The sequence below is a fragment of the Talpa europaea genome (assembly GCF_964194135.1).
Source record: "Talpa europaea genome assembly, chromosome: 6".
In the NCBI taxonomy this organism is placed as follows: domain Eukaryota; kingdom Metazoa; phylum Chordata; class Mammalia; order Eulipotyphla; family Talpidae; genus Talpa; species Talpa europaea.
In genome coordinates, this window is record NC_140072.1 from 63,838,895 (window position 1) to 63,859,275 (window position 20,381).

At 43.0% G+C, this 20,381-nt stretch overlaps 1 pseudogene across 1 annotated transcript; it reads left to right on the forward strand.

The window, feature by feature from the left end:
* The first annotated feature begins 19,702 nt into the window (after positions 1-19,702).
* On the forward strand, positions 19,703-20,010 carry LOC311171800 (cytochrome c-like; annotated as a pseudogene). The gene has a single exon. The product of its transcript is annotated as a cytochrome c-like (transcript).
* Positions 20,011-20,381: the final 371 nt, after the last annotated feature.

The window sequence follows — 20,381 nt, forward strand, 5'->3', positions numbered from 1 at the left end:
CTCTCACCCCCCCACACCTCTGGCCTTCACCCCAGTTCTTGTATGTGTAAATAAATCTTAAAAAATAAAAAGTAAAATCTGCCATTTGCAACAACATAGATGCAACTGGAGAGAATTATGCTAAGTGAAATAAGTCAAAGGGAGAAAGACAAATATCAGATCATTCACTCATATGTGGAATATAAAGAGACAAAACAAAGGAACAGACAAAACTAAACCTAAACAAACCCTAGAAATCTGACTGTAGAATTGAGGGTACTGGAGAGGGAGGGAGAAGATGAGGAGTAAAAGGGAGAGGGGACCTATGGTGGAAGATTATGAGTGTTTTGGTTGTGGGTGTAGTATGGTAACATGTAGCTGAAGATGCATGAACCAGTGACAGTATAATCTAAAAGGGGAGGTTCCATGCCCCCTGCCCCATGTAGAAGGGATGGAGCTGAGCAGTGAGTGGGAAGCAAAAAAGGACTTGGAGAGAAGACTGAGAAGACTTGAAGGAGGCACCTAAAGCAGACATGTGAAGAAGCCATGCTTGCTTCTTAGCCTTGGACTTGCACCAGAGACTTGGGGACTTGGGAGACACTTGGGAGAAATGTGGGAGAGAGACTGTGGGGAGGTTGACAATGGCAGCCTTTATCTTGACTTGTACTTTGATTTTGCATCTTTCATCCAAACTTGCCTGGCCCCTCTATCCCAATCTGGTTCACCACCAGAAGGTATCTTAGATTCATGGCAAGCTTTCAGGCCTCAGTGGCCCCACTTTGGGCCAAACCTGTTTGGTTGGGCATTTACATGGGAACTTTGAATGTTTATTGGAAACTATTATCCTTTCTTCTCTTCTTTCTATTGCATACTAATTCTATTAAAGTTATTTTTTACTGAAGGTGTTACCCACTAAGATTATGTTTTGTCTTCATGAGTTGGATGGCACAACCAATTTAAAGTATACAAGATTTGAGGGTTCTGGGGGTACTCCTCAGTTTGCCCACTACCAAGTCTAGATCCTAAAATCACATACACTGTTGTAGTTAAAAACCAACATTATCTCAATAAAGAATTCAATTTTTTAAAAAGAAAAATCTCTAGCTTAGTTAAAAAACTCCCATATAGTTTTTTTATGTATAGATTTGTACCACTCTGCCTCAAGTTAATAAGAAATGTATACCACATAAATGCATACATTTATTTATATGATAGCATTTAAAAACAATTTTATTTTTATTGTGATATAACTGACATAACATCATACTAGTTTCAAGTACACGAGATAATGATTCAATACATGCATATGTTGCAAAATGGTCACCACAATAAAGCTAGTTAAACACCCATCACCAAGTGTAGGGTAAGGTAAAAGGTATCAGGCTTTTCTGTCCTCCCGCCATCAGGATAGATGAGGGAGCCCTGTGATCCTGGGTGCATGCCTGATGGCGGGCCCCTAAAGTGGGTCCACCTGCGCTAAGAGACTGATTTATAAGGGTGGTGCAGCAGAGTGCGGGGTGGTGGGAGTGCGGTGTCGAGGGTGGAGGAGTGGAGTGTACGAAGGAGAACGGCGACGACAAACCACGGCGAAGAGCATGTGGCTGCTAGAACCGTTCATAAACCTGCCCGGAATGGGTTGGTTGCTTTACAACACGCATACTTTCAAATTTTTTGTGTGATGAGTTTTCAAGGATTTCTCTTAGCAACTTTCAAACATCCAATGCAATATTATTAGCTATACTTTCCATGTTGCACATTATATCCCCATGAATTTTTTTTCAAAAAGCTCATTCACTATCAAAAAGAGTTTGTCCATGTGTTGACTGCTTGTCTGTTCCTCCTTCATGGAAAATTCAAGGTAAGTATCAGGATCACAGTTTTTATTCTCCATTCAGCATCTTTCTCTGGCCTCATTTTAATGAATACAGGTCGTTTTGCATTTGAGCCACTAATTTCTATAGCTGCTAATTGGATTAAAATAATCTGTGTGGTCACTTTCAAATGCACTCAGGAAGGCAAAAACAATGAATCACAGAACAGGGAATGACAACAAGGTCAAGTTCATGTGATCACAAGACTTCAATACAGGTCTGAAACATACAAGTCACACTTCCCTCACACTCCTCTCTAACATGCATTGTCATCTAGCATTATAGCTACCAAATGAACTGGATGCCATGACCTGCACCTGAACTATGTTCCTGTCCTAGTCTATTTCAAAGAAAACTCAGGGTGAGATCTGTATAAGTTTTGTTTACTTTGTTTTGTTTTTTTTAACTTGGCTCTCACTTTCCTTATCCATTAAAAGAGATTAATAGTTCCCCCCACTCACCTGTCGCAGAAGCATTTTGGGGAAGAAATATAAAAAGCTTTGGCAAAAAGTGAAGATTTCTTATTTATGTGGGCAGAACATAGATATCCATTTCCTAATTTCTAGAACTTGTGAATATGTTAGGTTCCATGGCAAAGAGGAGTTAAGTTTGGGCCTCCCCGGTGGTACAGCAGTTGAGCGTTGGCTTGCAAAGTTGCCCACAGCCTTTGCAGCACCAGTTCGATGCCGGGCCACTGGGTGAGGGTCCCACATGGCGCGCAGACCACTCCTGCTGCCCGCTGCTCCCCTCAGCAGTGTACTTCGTCAGTCTGCCTGCTCTGCTCTCCCCTCTGGCTCTGGTGAATTCTCTCACCCTCCCGGCTTCTGACTGTACCCAGTGCTTGTATAAATAAATCTTTAAAAAAAAAAAAAAAAAGAGGAGTTAGTAGATTAGTTACTATTCAGCTGATTTTGATATAGGGAGATTATTCTGGATTATACAGGTGGGCCTAATGTAATCACAAGGGTCCTGAAGTATGGAAGAGAGGAGTAGAAGAGGGGCACCAGGACAGTGTGAATGAGAGACTTGACAGACCATTGATATCTTTGATGATAGAAGGAGGCATAAGTCAGAAATGAGGACACCATCAGAATATACAAAAGAAAACAATTCTTTCCTAGAGCCTCCAGGCAGAATACCTTGATTTCAGCCCTATGAGACCCATTTTGGTTGTTTTAAGCTACTGAGTTGTGGTAGTCACATTGCTGCAGGAAACTAGTACAATTATTTAAATTACTGAACTTCCAAGGACTGAAGTAATTTCTAGATGAATTATGAGAGCTGGGGGAGAGTCACTCCCCCAGTGTCTGCCTGGTAGATCAGCAAAACATACCTGATAAGAGAAAGACAGACAATATAGCAGGAGCACACAACCAACCATGGAGTAGGTATTCTAGGTATAGCACTTGCTAAAATTAACACAAGGTTGATACTAACCCATCTGTCCCTCTAATGCCAGCATGCACAGGGCAGGGTCACTATCAGTTTGGGCAGACAGATAAAGAGAATTCTGGAGCCCTCAGTGGATTTGTCAGGCTTTAATGCTCTCTCAGGGAACCAGGAACATCAGACAGGGATCCTGGCAGTCAAGGAGGCAGGCATGGGACGGGCAAGGGGGCAGCGAGGCCTTCAGGCAACTGAGCCTCCCAGCCGCCCAGAAATCTTTACCCTTTCTCTGGTCTCCCTCTGGCATTCTCTCATGGTCTCACCTCTTCTGTAGTCATGCTGCTCATACTCTCACTGCTGCTGCAGTGGCTTTTAGCCCTGCCTCTAGGCTTAGTTGTGCACAGGTACACATGCACACACACCCATGACCACAATCAGGCATGTGCCCCATGCCCACACGTCTGCTGCATTAACACGATCAAGGCCACAGGTGCTAGCCACAGAGACTAGTGGTATAAAAAGCCTGATTAATTCATTTACCCTACAGTCCCCCATCACCAAAGTGGGCAGACACCCTCCCATTGCTGTTGTCCCTCTAGTGGAGCTGTATGCAGACACTCCAGCCCTCTGGTTTCCTTCTTCCCTTTTCAATCTCTTCCAGCTGGTTCTCAGCTCATTTTCATGGAGCAGGAGTTGGAGTTGGCCCCAGCATTGCGATCAACAGCACTGTTATCTCCCCAAGGACCAATGCCCAGGAACACCTCCAGCTGCTAAGTTCCAGATTCAGGGATGAGGAGGAGAACTGAGCAGCTTCATCCTTATTCTATTCTTGCTGGAAGATCATTCTTACTTCACATACACCACATCAGAGGGCCTCCAGGGACTGAGGCTGAGCAAATGCCAGATTTCAAAATTATTTTCCTCCAGCTGTGCATTAATATTTTATTTCAATCTCACCCCAAAGCCTACTGAAGATGAAAAGCTGGAGGGGGTTCCAAAGGTGGGTTAGAGCCAAAGCGATTTTTGTCCATGTCTCCAGGCCCCAGCTCTCCCATACCTCTAGCAGCCTTATCATTAAAATGGAAATCTTGCCCCGGAGAGACCTCTATTCCTGCAGATTTATACACACCCAGTATCCCACTCAGGCCCAAGCAGCTCTTTCCTGGTCAATTCAGCTGCCATAGGAGCATTCACTCTGACCCACATTCCTGGAACAATTTCTTTTGCAAATCAGCAGGTTTTAAGCAAACAAGGGCACATTTCAGAACACTGAACTACGCAATTAGCTGAGGGTAAATTTGGCAAAGCATCTGGTCTGCTCACCAAAATGGAAATTACAAAAAAAGGGTAGGGGGCAACTTTTAAAATAAAGCATTAATTATGTAAAGTTAATTCTGTGCAAATCTACTTGAAACAGCTGAGGGAGTCACTGGCTCTGTAGAAGCCAGGGGGAGGGATTAGGGTTCCTGAGGTGTCACAGAGAATCATCATGTGATTGGGGCAGATGCCCCATAATTTAGCAGTGCCAGAATGTGAGAGCAAGTAGTCATCTTTGAAAACTTTAGGAACGTTTTAGCATTCTACTTACTTGCTATGAATATTAGAATTGTTAAAAGAATACACTGGATTAATCAAGTTAAAAACATCCTCACTTTTATCTTGAATATTAGTGCACATATGTTATACAAAAGCTTTGTACTACTCCTCTCTGTATAATGCAAGGGCAAAAACACAGGTCAAACAACAAAAGGACCATGGAGAGAAGAATGTGGTGGCATTACATGTATCCACTATTGGAGCCTTTGAACCACTTCCATTTCAGAAATACTTTTATTGAAGTTCTGTAATCTCCCCCTGCAGAGAAGCAGAAAGGCCAGTTTGACATACTATTTTCAAACATTTGCTATCATACATACCAATATCACACATGGAGATATCACATATAACACATGCTGAATACTAGGATGATCAAGCAAGCAGGTTTTCAGTGGGAAGAAGTACAAAAAAAGGAAGTCAATATTATCTTTCCCCCATTTTTGCAACAAAAGGCACCCCTGATGTTATAAAAATTATGAATCTATTAGGAGACTCATGACTGTTCGTATTTTATCCCTCATTCTGCTCTTTGAGGAAATCTTATGAAATTTCCACCAGCTGATTTTATGGCCTAACCACTCTTTTTGGTCAAAACCAAACTATTTCAAACAATGAGAAATAGCAATAGGAATTGATTTAAGTAGTGATAAATACAGACTTAAAGACATAAAAAATATCAAAGCATTCACATAGAAGCTAGAAACTATAAAGAGATCATAGAGTACAGGGTCCTGGTAGGCCACATACCAAACAAGTTATCAGGTCTCTAAAGAACAAAAATAATACTTGGTGAGGCCAGAAACAAGACCAGAACATGTGTGTGCTATACACAATTGGGGGACTAAATATAAACAAAATTTAGATTTCAGTCCCTCAGTCACACAAGTCATATTTCCAGGGCTCAGGAACACATGTGGCTAGTGTGCTCTTATAGAATATTTCCTTCATTGAAGAAAGTTCTATTGGATACTGCTGCTTAGAGTAAAGGAGGCCTGGAGATAATCTGGACAATTGCTCCCTCCTCCCTTAGAATAAAGGTCATTGGGAAGAGGAACCTTTGAAAGAGAAAATAAAGACTAATGTAAGTTTCCTGAGCTTTGGAAGAAAAAAGGTGAGGAGTGATTTTAAATCTTAAAATTATGTTAACTGTTGAGTAAAGACCAGATGTTTTCCACTTGTTCTAAGAGCTAAAACAGGAAGCTTGTAAGTTAGTCATAAATAACCTCTAATTAGGACCTCCCCTGGTGGTGCAGCAGTTGAGCCCTGGGCTGCGAAGCTGCCTGCAGCCTCTGCAGCGCCGGTTCAATCCCCAGCAACCAGGCGAGGGGCCCACATGGCGCGCAGACCTCTCCTGCCGCCCACAGCTCCCCTCAGCAGTGTACTTCAGTCCTTCTGCCTGCTCTGCTCCCCGCTCTGGCTCTGGTGAATTCTCTCACCCTCCCGCGCTTCTGACTGTACCCAGTGCTTGTATAAATAAATAAATAAATCTTTAAAAAAAAATAAAATAAAAATACTGCCATGAGGCAGAGGAATTGTGACATCAATTGGAATTCATCTTATAAAAAAAAGAACCTCTAATTATAAGGTGACTGGACACGGGAAGCAAAGAGGAAGGAACACTGTCAAAGTTGTATCCTGGGAAAAGATTTAAAAATAGGATAGCAACTTGACATTCAGGATTTCATATTGGGGGATAGACTGGAATGAACTTTGTTTTAATCATCAATTTGCTTTGATCTGCTCAAGTCTTGTACATAGAGTATGGAAATGATAGCCACAGTAAGGATTGCCGGATGAACCCCAGAGGTTTTTGTCTCGTTCCCTAATAATATGTAGGGGTAGTAATTCCAAATCACAGCCTGAGATCTTTACTTCAAAATCTGGCCACTTTTTCTTCCGGTGGCACAGTGGGTTGAGCACAGCGCTGTGAAGCTGTCCACAGCCTCTGCAGCATGGGTTCGATTCCCAGCCAGCCAGGGAGATACCTATATGGCACGGCAGACCTCTCCTCTCTCACCCAATGCTCCTCTCAGCAGTGTCTTCAGTCTGTCTACCTGTTCTGCTCCCCACTCTGTCTCTGGTGAATCCTCTTGCCCTCCTGCACCTCTGGCCTATACCCCAGTTCTTGCATAAATAAAAAAAAAAATCTTTTAAAAAAAAAATCTGGTCACCTTTGCTTCACCCCATAGTCTCCTTTGTTTCTAAATTGAACTACAATATCATCTCAGACTTCCCTTCAAGCATCCCACTCCAACTTCTTTGAGAAGCTGCCGAGAAGAGCCAGCCCATGATAGGTTAAGAGTCTATGTTTTGGAGCCAGACAGACTTGGAATTGAGGTCTGGCACTCTCTCTTACTGGCTGGGCAACCTCAGGTCAGTCATTTCATCCTTGTATTAGACATTCTCTTCTTGATTACAAGTAACATTTTCTTAAGAAAAATCAAAAATTTATTGGTTTATGTACCTAGGAAACCATAAGAATCTACATTTTAGGATCTTTCACTTATTATACTCCTTTTTTGTCACCCATTTTATTAGTCTCTTTTGAAGCCAACATACCAGCTTATGTAAACAGGAAATTCATAGGTTTATTCAACCTGGGTGGTTTAAGAGTATCACGATTATTTTAGACATGGCTGAACCCAGGGGTCCAAATGTTATCTTTCTTTCCATCCTCAGACAACATTGTTTTATATGGTAAGCCCCAGACTTAACTTGATAAGTCCCCAAATGGTAAAGGTCATATTTTCCTTGGTAGAAAAGTCCAAGTTACTGATTAGTCCAACCTGAATCAACACCCATTTATGGACAAGTCATCATGACTGAAAGGATAGAATGCTCTGATTGGGCAGGACTGTTCATTTCTATGCCTAAGGGCACAATAGATACCCATACCCAAATTGAACAGAATGGGTTCCTTACAGGAGAAAGGAAGTTTGAGTACTGTATGGTTCAGAACAACATGCTCACTGCAACTTCTCAATCTTGGTTTCCTCATCTGTAAAATAGGAATTCAATACTTTTGGACTATTATGAGATTAAATGAAGTAACTTATATAAAGCATCAGGAACATTGCTCAAAAGATAGTAACTAGTATTTTTGCCAAATAATACTATAATTTTTTTTTAGGACATACGATGGCTTTGTAATGTGTGAATTTGTCTAGGTTTAGACTCATTTCCCAGAATTCCCTTTCATGTAGTTATTCTGGTGTCTGGTTGTTATTCTGGTTGTTATTCTGCAAGTGATACTTGTGTGATATTTGGAAAGTAGAAGTGAGCCAGCAGACATTTTGTAACTCAACCATGTTGTCACTTATCTGCTGCCACACATCATTAATATGGTGCCACAGTCCCACCTACAATTCCACCACCCCATGGAACCTTCTTTAGTGACTCTGACTCTTGCACAAGTTGTGTTTAGTTATGTGAGAAAGGGTTTCACCTTCTCATGCAGGACACTCATCAAGTCAGAGGCAGCTAGAATTGACACAGGTTTCAGTCATTTTCCTCTACTTTATACGCATTTCCCTTTCCAACTACCTTCCCTGGAGACTTCTAACTAGAGCATTAGACACAAAGACAACAGCCTAACCATCTTCTTAATCAATTCCCATAATTGTACAAGCCTGTACACACACACCTCTAACTATTTCTTTCTCTCATTGGACACTCACTGATGAAACAAGAACCTATTTTTTTGTAACTCCCCCAACCTCCTTTTTGGGGTTAAAGGAAATAAGACTCTGGAAATCATTTCAACAAAAGCATAAGCTAGGACATAATAGGAATTGACAGTAAAGGTAACTTTCAAAGTAATAATTTTATTTTTAAATTGGCTTCCAGGAGTGTATCTGTCTGTCTGTCTGTCTCTCAACTGGTTTACAAAGCACAGGACAGCTGCTTTCCATCAGGAGTTAAGTTGTCAAATAAAATGATTCCCCAAACCTAAATGAGGGCACATCAACACACAACACACATTTTCTAACTGTGTGCTTGGCAAATGTCTATATCCAGAGAGCCTAGTTGCATTACCAACTGTCTCCTGAACCTATATCCTACTTTTCCTCATGGTCAAGAAAAATATTTTTCTTTATATATTTTTTTCCCCACCACCAACCTTTATAACTCTGTTTACCCTTTTCTCCCTCTACCCTCAGAAATCTCACTTTAGTGACCCCTAACTTTCATAAGTATTTTTCTTTGTTGAATTGTCCATTATGTAAACATCCAACATTTGTCTTTGACATTCTGACTTGCTTTACTACACATAATTCCCTCAAAATCCTTTCATTATGCTATATGTGTTAACATTTCATCTTTCCTGTGACTAAATAGTATATCACATCTTCTTGATCCAGTCCTCTTGCAGTGGGCTCTTAGGTTACTTCCATGGCCTAGTTACTGTAAATAATGCTGCAATAAACATTGTAGAGCATATAATTTTAAGGTATTAATGGTTTAAAATTCTTTGGATAGATACCCAAGTGCGGCCATATGGTATTTTCATTTTTAGTTTTTTAAGGTAAATCCAGATCACTTTCCAAAATGGCTGTACCAGTTTGCATGCCCAACACCTCTTCTCCATTCCCTCTCCAGCATTTGTTGTTGGTGTCTTTTTAATACATGTAATTCTCACAAGTGTGAGATGATAGCTCCTTGCGGTTTTGACCTTCATCTCCCTTATTAAAATTGATGAGCATTTTCCCCTATATTTATTGGGCTTCTGCACTTGATCCAACTGAAAGACCAAGAAGTGATTCTACTGGGCTTTTGGATAGCCTCTTTGGTGAATTGTCTGTTCAGATATGCTTAATCAATTGGGGTTTTTTTTTTAAATTAAGTTGAATATGTTTTTCTTCAATAAGTCTTGAATTGTTAACCCCATGGCTGGCTGTGCAATATGTGACTATTTTCTCCCATTCAGTAGGTTGTCTTTTATAATTTACTTATACTTTCCTTTGCTATGTAAAACTTTTTAGTTTGAGGAAATTCCCATTGCTTTTTATATTTAGCTTTTATTTCCCTTGCTGTCAAGTATCCAAAAAATTTTTTACCACTGATGTCATAAAAGCTACCACTAATGTTTTCTTCTATGTATTTTATTGTTGCAGGTCTTATATCTAAGTCTTTAATGCATTTAGAATTTATTTCTGTGCATTGAGTTAGAGTGAGCCAACTTCATTCTTTTACATGTGACCATTTACATCCAGTTTTCCCGACATTTGTCAAAGACACTTTCTTTATTGCATGGTCCTGGCTCCTTTATCATGAATTAAGTATTGATACACACATGGAGTGGGTGAGAGTGTCTACCATACCCATGTACATACACCATGGGAATTTCTTGCCATGAGCTTTCTGCACTTGGAGCTTGGCTAGATCCCCAGTGGCAGCTGCCCAGGATAGTGCTCTCTGGACGTCCTCATTCCTGCCCTCTCTACACAGGAAGCAACAAAGCAGTACATGTTGCACCCTTGTCTGTATTGTAGGGAACTCATAACAGTCAACACTGGCTAAAAACGGAAGTATTCCCATCCTGTCACATGAACCAAGATGAGTTTAGGAAAAAGTGAGCTAGTTTGGGGCTCCATCAAGGTACCCCAGAGGACAGGGAAGCTCATTGGCCCTTCCAACTCTCTCTATGGATCTCTCTTCCTTGAATGTGCCTACCTGAAATTTGCCATAGATTGTGGACTCAAGTCACAACCATATGAGACAGTATAATCATCTTTTTGCCTTGTTACAGCAAGCAGAGTTCCTCCCAGCAAGGAGTGGGAAGTTTAATGGCAGCTGCTAGGACATTTAGGGGATTGAGATATAAGAGACCCAGGCAGTGAGGCAGGGGAGCCCTGAAAAAATAGGAGGCAATGCAGTAGAAGTCCCAGGAGCTGCACACAATGAATGCCTTTGGGTGACCTGGTGATGTATGGGGCTATCAGTCAAGGGGCACCTCAAAGCAGGAGAGAATACATCCAGGAATACAGAAAGGCTCTGAGCTTCCCTCTGCCACAGCTTGTCCTGAGGTCACAAACCTTCCTCCACTAACCCCTTTCTGTCTTAGGGGTTTTGTGATGCTAACCTCACCCTGACATACTGTAGTCTTAAGAGTCGGCCCATGCTTTTGCTTTCTCTGTCTGGGAGTTTCTATGACGCTGTCCACTCGAGTGGAGACCACTTAATACTCATATGCACAGACCTGATATTTGGGGGAGTGAATGCCCCCAGTGGAACCCTCAAATGACAGGTGATCGAGCTGATGGGTGAATGCCTCTCGCTGGATAATCATCAAGTGGACAGTCCCGAGATTTTCTCACACACTCCTTAAAAGGTCCTGCATGGGATGAAGCTCCTGGTGCTCAGTGATCACCCTGATAACTCACTTCCACTCCCTGGAATTACCTCCCAAATAAACTGCCTGCCTGCAATCCCTTATCTCGGGCTCAATTTTCTAGAGGGGGAACATAGAATAGGAAAAATAAATATTTTTGTGTAATCCCAAACAAATTTGAGGGGTCCAGGGGGCTCAGTCTTGGCAGGAAGTCTAATGTACTATCCAAAAAGCAGTAATAGCAAAATGAAAAAGAATGTCAATCTTTCATATCTATAGAAATATAACAAATAGGACCTGACATGTTCTAAATTCTCCTTGTGATGAGATGAGATGGCCCCAAACCACCTCACAGCTTCAGCATGCCATTCTTGCTCCTCTCCCCCATCTCTTTTATTTATGACTATATTTAGCTTCTCTGACTTAAATCACACATACACCCTTCCCGTCTCTCTACAGAAGCAGCTTCCCTGAGAAGCCAGCAGCAAACCTCTTTGGTGGTGAAATGGGGACTCATACTCCCTACCAATGCCACCCCCCTTTGGGTCTTGGATAAAAGTTAAACTTCAAGCTTCCAGGGCATCAATATAGAGCCTAGCATGCATGGTACCCAGATTGAAGCCCAACAGCAAATGTGCCAGGTCCCTGTCCGGACACACATTGAAATAGGCATTTTTATACCAGACACACAAATAAACGACAAAAAACTGCCAAAGGCTGTGGGACATGCAGGCAATGACCAGGGCCGGCCATACTGTGGCAGGTTCTGAGAACACGTGAAAAGCAGGCTCTCTGCCTCTCTCTCTACTCCTAATGAACACAATGACTTGCTTGACATTTTCCTGCACATTCTTACATTTTCCAACTGCCTCCCTGCCCCCACCCGCACATTCCACAACACAGCAATTAATTGTTCTCTGCTGTTCGGCAGCATTGGTGTCGCAGCCACGGCTGGAGTCTTGCTTTGTTCCCAATTTAATCAGTGGCTGTCCCTGGCTGTTCCTCAAAAAAAGAGACAAAACCAGCCAGCTGCAGACCCAGCTGTCAGTGAGCCCCGACACTGGCATTCAAGTGGCTGTGAGAGAGCCCACACAGTGCCCAGAGAGAGCCCATTCTTCTCCTTTCTCCTCCTCACAATTGACAGGCTCTGAGGAAGGAAACGCGAGCTCAGGGCTTGGCAGCCGGGCAGGAGGCTCTTGTTAACAGCTTGCCTTCCTGTTTATATGGGGTCTGGCAAAACTGTTAATTTCTCTCACGGAGGTGACAAATGGGAAAACCAGTAACGCCAGGGAGTAGCAGCCTGGAAAACAGCCGCAGAGCAACTTCTTGAAGCAAGCAGGAGGCGGGAGTGGGGGAGGAGCCACCATGGGTTCCCAAGTTCTCTGAAGAAGACATCGCACGTGGTGTCCCTCCAAAGAGGGACTTGAGGATGAGCCCTGTTCAGGAAATAGACGAGGATTCAGGACCCCACTTCCTGCTGTGTCCACCAAGCAGCCAAAATCCTAGGTGACATTTCTCCACCCTGGCTATACATTAGAAGCCCCTGGGGGAGAATCTGATTTCATTGCTTCAGGGAGGGGTCTGGGTACTGTTTAAAACCTCCTCAAGGCGCGCAGACCTCTCCTGCCGCCCGCTGCTCCCCTCAGCAGTGTACTTCGGTCCTTCTGCCTGCTCTGCTCCCTGCTCTGGCTCTGGTGAATTCTCTCACCCTCCCGCGCTTCTGACTGTACCCAGTGCATGTATAAACAAATAAATAAATCTTAATAAAATAAAATAAAATGTAAAAAAAAATAAAAAATAAAAATAAAACCTCCTCAAGTGATTCTTATGGAGGACAAGAATAGAAAAAAAAAAAAAACTGAAAGGAGGTACGCCACAAGACCAGAAACCTGGCTCACACAAGGAGGTGGGGGTAGAAGAGAATCACATAGCCATTGACACAGCTATGGAAACCAAGATCCTTAGGCACAGGTGACACAGTTGAGAAAACTAAGATCCTTAGGCATGGACCACATAACTGCGGAAACTAGTATCCTTAGGCGCTGATGCCTAGATTACAAAGCATAACATCCTAGCAGGTATCAGAGCATGCATCCAAAGGTAAAGATACGGAGATTGAGCCCATCGTAGAATCTCCAGTCCCTTTCAAATTCTACATAGTTATCTAAAATTAGCAATCAACTGAGACTCACAAGGGCTGAGGCCCTCCCAAACAGAAGACTACATCAATGCAGTCTCTGCACAGGCTCTGGGCAGTACTCCCACTGCCCACCTGTGGCTATGCAGCTGCCTCTTTTCACCAACTCTCCTCTGCAGGGCAGCAGCTTCCTGCCTGCCATTGACCTGTCAAGGCCACCTGCCCTGCAACCATGCAGGTCTCTCTCAGCAAACCTGTCCCTTCTGGGGCAGCTCTTCCTGCCCGCTTGTGCCTATGCAAGTGTCTTTAACTGTTTTATCCCTCCCCTAATAAACCCACCCTTTAAATATAACTAACGTCTCTGTCTCGTGGAGAAACTCACCTGGGAAACTCCCCGTGTGCTGCTGAAAGGGGAGCTCTGGTGAAACCTTTCCCAGAGTGAGCCCAAGCACCCCGCACTCCAAACCCACTGACTCCAAAAATCACAACACATTGCTCCAGAGAGGGGCCGGGCTACTGTTTAAAACCTCCTCAGGTAATTCTAGTGAGTAAACCAGAGTTGAGAATGTTAGGGAAGAAAAATTTTTCCTCTACCCTCTTAGATTCAGTGATGAGGGACTGCAAATTTAACTACTCTCAGAGGAGCCCACATAAAAAGAAGTAAAATTCAAAGAAGTAGTTAGCTCAGGGGCATATATGCCTTTAAAACAAAGGAAACAGGGTTTGAACTTTCAGGACAATAAATTATGGAGATGTGACTGGGGAATATATAAGAAAAATAATGGAAAATAAGGGTAATTTTAAGGTTTATTTATGCAGATCTGTCTCTATGCCTACTCAGGTGATGAGTTGCTCTCCTCTTCCTGGTATGGGAAGGAATACATCTTCACCAGGGAGACCATGCAACCTCCACACAGAGAAATTTATGTCCTGCTTTTAGGTGGATAAGAGGAGGGCAAAGAACTCTGCCTTTGGCTCAAAATAATCCTTATTTTAAAATGGCATATTTTGAGGGGGCATATCCTTATCCCCTTCAAGAATCACTGTAAAGGATAGATTGTTGTTAGTGTCACTATCAATCATTATTTCTATTTTAAGTTACATGCTACATTATTTCAGGCTATTTGTAGCGGTGTAGGCAGGGAATGAGATGCAGGGGTTTTTAAGTCACATCCCCCATGAGAGCAACAAAAGCATCGTTTGCACTGGGAGTAGAGCTGTGGATTCAGAATGTTCCTGGAATATAGGACTTTGGATGCTAAAACTGGGAAAGTCAGTCACCCAACTATTCCCAAGGCACAATGTGCTGCCTTTGACCATGGACTCTCTGGGCCTCTGAGACTCTTAAAGGCAGAAGTAGGGTCTTATTCATGCTTGTGTCCCCAAGAATCTACCATACTGTAGGTGCTCATTATTCCTATACCTGAAATTGATGCCTCTTGTTTAGTTCAACAGAGGCGCCTAGCTGCTAATATTTTATGTAGGAATGTTACCATGCTTTCACTGCCTGGAGAAAGGTATAGTGTTATTTGCCCTAGAGAGAGAAGCAGCTTCAGAGTGGGTGGGAAAGCAGGTTGTAGACTGAGCTTTGAGGAGGCAATGCAAGCCTGTGGACATAGAATGCTGTGGATGTAAACATCTCAGAGAAATCAAGCTATTCTCACCACAGATATAGAGCTCATTTAAATATCTCTATGCACACAATTCCTATCAAAAGAGCTGGATTGCAAAAATTAGTTATTTTGGAAGTTTTGTCTCTTATAGAAGGAAAATCAAGATTCATTCTCTCTCTGTGTCTGCTTTAGTTTAACATGGGGAAAGTAAAATGAGGGTTTGTGGACAACACTGTAGGTTTCTACTCAAGCTCTTTGAAGACTCTGGAAGCTGACAACAAGGGTCTCCTTACCCGCCACACTAGCTCCTTCTCTTCCTCAGTGTGGTCACCCAGGGTCCCTGCAAGTCCCTGGGGACCTACCTGCCCATCTCCTGTCTGGAAGGCTCCCACCCAGCCTCTCTTACCTCTACTTTTTCTGTAATAGTCAGCTTAAGTGTATCTTCCTCCAAGAAGCCCTACCTCCCTCTCCCTTTCTTCTAGAAGTTTCCAAAGCAAGCCGAGTCCATATTACACTGTCCAGCATCCCTCTGTGATCCCTCCTGGAAGTGACCAGATAATTAGTTCTGCCACATTTCCTTTGCTGATATATTCTCTGCCTACCTACTGACTCTAGTGTTCTTCGGACTATGTGAAAACCAAGGTCTGGCCACTGTTCACCGTGATGTGTAATCAGTAGCAAAGATTGCAGGTCAGACATTTTGTTACAGACAAGTCCAAAGAAGCTGCAATGCTTCCCTTAACTCCCAGCAGCTGAAGTAGGGGTGGGTGGTGGTGCCATGTCTGCTTGGCCACAATGAAGCCATGGGTGTGCATTCTCTGATGTAGTTACCTTCCCTGCCTCTATATTATGGGCATTCTTCTGGAATTTCCAGGACCACAGGTTGTCTACCATCTCGACTGCTGTTGTACAATGTTCTATGCTCCCAAATCCTAACCTTATCCTCAGCAGGGGCCCAATGGAGAACGTCTGAGCTCAGACCAGGAACCCACCCCTTAAGTCAGCTACCTGGGTTCTGGCTGCGTGGCTAGGTCCTCCCAGTAGCTTAGTTTTTTTCATCCATAAAATGGAGGAAATAATAGTATAATAGTACCTACTTCACTGGGTTATTGCAAGGTGGGCGGGAACAACTCCTATTAACACATCTGACATGTAAATGTTGCTGTTAATATTTAATATTCTCATAATGAAGGGGAAAGAGGAGATTGCAGGTTCTTCCTAGGTGAGAGGACACCTGGTTTGTGGGAGTCCTGTGCCCTGAAGTTTTCCCATGTCTAGGTCTGGATCTTCTTCTTAGAAGAAGTTCTGGCCTCTTTAGGAACTTGTGATCCCAGCCATCCTTGAGTATCCTTTTATCCTGTTCTGTCTCCCAAAGAGGTCAGCCAAAGTCAAGTTCTAAAGCAGAGTCCATATCACACTGTCCAGCATCCCTCTGTGATCCCTACTGGAAGTGACCAGATAAATAGTTCTGCCAACATTTCCTTTGCTGATATATCCTCTGCCTACCTACTGACTCAGGTGTTCTTGGGACTATGTGAAAACCAAGGTCTGGCCTTTTGTTCACCAAGATGTGTAATCAGTTGCAAAGATTGCTGTCTTTAATTTCCACCTTGGGAGAGTCTATTTCTAAATTGCTTTGAATATGTTAGTTTTGATCTCTCTAATCTCCTTGGGCTTCTTGGGGGAAGTAATTCTGTCTTGTGCATTTTCTTAATCTCCCAACTAGGTCAAACAGTTTTATGTACCAGTTAAGTGATACATTATAACTTAGGAAACCCAAAAGCAATTTTCTAACCCTATTGCCTCATGTCCATGAGACAAGAAATGACACTGAACCTTGGACCTTGGACATCTGAGACTAGAACAGGCATGTTGGCAAATACACCTGCTTTGAATTCTGGTAAATGGGGGCAGTGGATTGATAACTAGTAGAACTACCAGCCCCATTCCCTGGGGTTTGGAATAAGCCCAAATGGCTTTATTTGGGAGAGAGACAGAGGAGTTGCCAGCCAGAACCAATAAATAGACATCCTTCTCTGCCTCAATTTTATTTTCTCAGCAGTTTACTGAAATAATGCTGAGCATAGAATCTGCAGCAATAAAATAGACAGCCATGAAGGGGCTATAACTCTAGGTTGCAGGGAAAGACCCAAGGCTCTATCATGGTTCTCGTGACGACCTTTCTTTTATATAAAAGGGAGCTATTTGTAGCACCTCTTGGGCTCTTCTGGCATCTTAAAGCCTTTTTTGGCAAATGTTTTTAGATTAGCATTAAGTCTGTCATCCTTGAAAAGACTAGCTGAGTAATGAGAAAGCTAGCCTATCCTATTTTCCACAAAGAACTCTAAATTCCCCTTTCTTCTCTGAACAAGTTATCTGTATTCCTACTCATCTTATCTACCTCCCGGGAAGCTTAAAGGTCAGTTGGGGAAATAACTTACCTGCTGTAGAGGCTGAAAACCAACCAAGTGTTGCTTTAGCACTACTGTTCTGGGGGGTGCAAGCTGGTCCCCCATTCGGCCAGCATCCTCCACTCTGTCTGAGTTCTTGCTCTGCTCCAATGAAGATAAAAACATGTTAATGGAGCCAAGAGTCCCTCTGCCAGATGGGCTGAAACACCAGGGGCTTACTGCAGTCAGCAGGTCTCAGAGAAGAATCCAGATATTAAATGCTTTACTGTACAGCCACAGTCAGCAAACAGCAAAGCAGACTAGCCCCACGCCCCATATTCCTGCCTGGGTGCCTAGACTCAGCCTGTTCCTTACCTGTGATGCCCTCTATTTTCCTAGGTATCTAACAATCCTACAATCTCAATACTCAGCTCTAGCTCCTCCCTCTCTTCTATCTACTCATTCAGAATGCATTTATGGAGCATCTGCTGAATTCCAGGGAGTGGAGAGTGAATGTGGAAACAAAGATAAAACTTACAGGCCTCACCTGCAAGGAACTCCCAATTTGGAGAACTTTCCCTGAGCAGTCCAGCTATAAGCACTGCACTTTCTATAACTCCTTTAACCATCATCTGATTAGCTCAGCCTTGGCTTTCATTAATTCCATTAATATTATTCCTAACTTACAGATGAGGTAACGGAGTCCCTAAGAGATCAAGAGCATGATCCAAGGTAACTAATTCAGTAAGTTGCTCTAAGTGCTCCAACTATTCTCTGAATTGGTCTTACTTCCCCCAACTGGTCTCTAAGCTTGAGGTAGATAGACACTTAAGATTTGCTACCCAAAGCCTTCCTGTCAACCTCTTTGTACACATTAAGTACTTAATAAAAACTAATGATTTGCTGATTGCTTCTTGGGCTGACCCAACGTCACAGGACTGCTCAACCTGGGAACCCACAGATCTGACCTGCATCTTTGAAGGCCAACTTACCCATTCCTCCAGTTCCCACACATGCGCCTTTGGTGTGGTTTCCTTCTGAAAAACTGTGATTTTCAGTTTCTGGGAGAGATGCACATCTCACTGTTTGCAAACAGCCTTTGTTTATTCCAAAGTCACCATTCTCAAGACAGGCCAGGTAAAAAGCTGGAGTGAAGAGGTTTGCTTAAATAGGGGCTTGGGTTGCAGCCTTTTCCTCAGAGAAGATCAGATTACACTGATCTCTTGTCCTATGAACTATTTGTGGAGTTGCTCCTTAGAAGGCAGCTGTGGTTCCCTTGGGAGAACATAAGTTGGGGAGGGGCTCGTGGAACTGTGCAGGATGCCCCAGGTGAATACCCCTCTAGTAGGTCACCATGACCTATATGCTTGGCCTCTGCTCAAGATGCTTAGGCACAGTTGTCATTCAGCCAAGGAAGCTTGCTGTACCAAGAGAATGCTCATCTATAGACACAGCCTCACTTGAAATGCCATAGGCTGTGGGCCAAAGTCTTCTCATGGTTGTTTATCCCTCTAAAGGCAGCCTACCACACAGGGAATTTTGGAAGCAGACACTGAGGACTCTACATGAGAATATTTAGATTTTAGGACTCAAATCAGAAATCTTATTGAAAAATTTTCTCTTGTCCCTGTGGCAAGTTAAATGTCCATTTAACCTTTTTGCCAGAACCGAACCCAGAATCTGGTGAACAGGGACAGAGGCCTCAGGCCTTGGAATTAAACCCTGGGGATAAAGGAGCAGGGAGAGACAGAAAAGACGTCATCCCCCCAGTAGAGGTCAGTGTGGTGGGGGAAGCTGACAGAGAGCTAATTATCCCAAAGGAAACAAACCGGCTGATAGGAAATCTTCCAAGAGCTCAGGGACCTGGAAGACATGGCAGCTCACTAGACTCAAAGGTGACCTTGCTTTAGGGGCCAGGGAAATAAAGGACACAATCTGGAGGAGTGTACCCAAGGCCAGGACAACGTAGGGATACAATGGGGAGGATCCTAGGAGAGGGATTACCTCAAGGGCAGGGGAGGGAGAGAGACATGGCACCTTGAGAAAATTCTACAGCCAATTAGTGGTACTCAGTCTGGCCAGGTGGTTGGTGACTTCTAGGGCACCAGCTACTGCCTCTTCCCAAAGATCCCAAAGGTTGAGCCAACAACTGGACCTCTTGGCACAATTGCCTGCCCTCAGGAGCCAGGAATTTGCCACATCTCTCTGTCCTGGCCTCGTTGATCACTCAGCACAAAGGCTATTTGCCACGCATCACCTGGCAATGGGCAAAAGGCAGATTGAGTAACCAGAACCTTTGCTGAAATTTTTGTTTTCTTGAAATGAAATTTCCCAAAGAGTGGGACATCTGGCTGGCGAGCAATAACCCTTGTGTTGTGTGCAATGAAAGCGTTTTAAAAATGAATGACTTTGAGAAGGGCAAGAAGATTTTTGTTCAGAAGTGTGTCCAGCGCCATACCAAGCAAAAGGGAGGCAAGCACAAAACTGGGCCAAATCTCCATGGTCTGTTTGGGCAAAAGACAGGTCAGGCCCCTGGGTTCTCTTACAAAGATGCCAACAAGAACAAAGGCTTCACCTGGAAAGAGGACACATGATGGAGTATGTGGAGACTCCCAAGTACATCCCTGGAACAAAAATGATCTTAGCTGGCATTAAGAAGTCAGAAAGGGCAGAGTTGATAGCTTATCTCAAGGAAGCTACTTATTAGTAATAGTTGGGACTGCTTTATTATTACAAAACAGAAATATCTCATGACTTTTTCTGTGTACCATTTTTAAATTGATCTCATACAACAGAATTCAGGTCATGAATGGCTGGTAGAATTATTTTGTTCAACAATCCTGATTTAAATAAGATTGGCTTGTGGGTAAAAGAAAAAAAGTAAAATTCTTTAGAGTTCAGAAAGTGAGAAGAAATCCGAATTTGGTAAAACCATCAAATGTTTCTATTTTCCAGGGCAATTAAATGCTGATTTTTAATTAAAAAAGAAAAGAATTAACTGAAAAAGACCTTAGTGAGATGCTAAATTAGCCCATGCAGTTTGAAAATGAAGACCAAAGTCTTAGCAAAGTTTGTGCT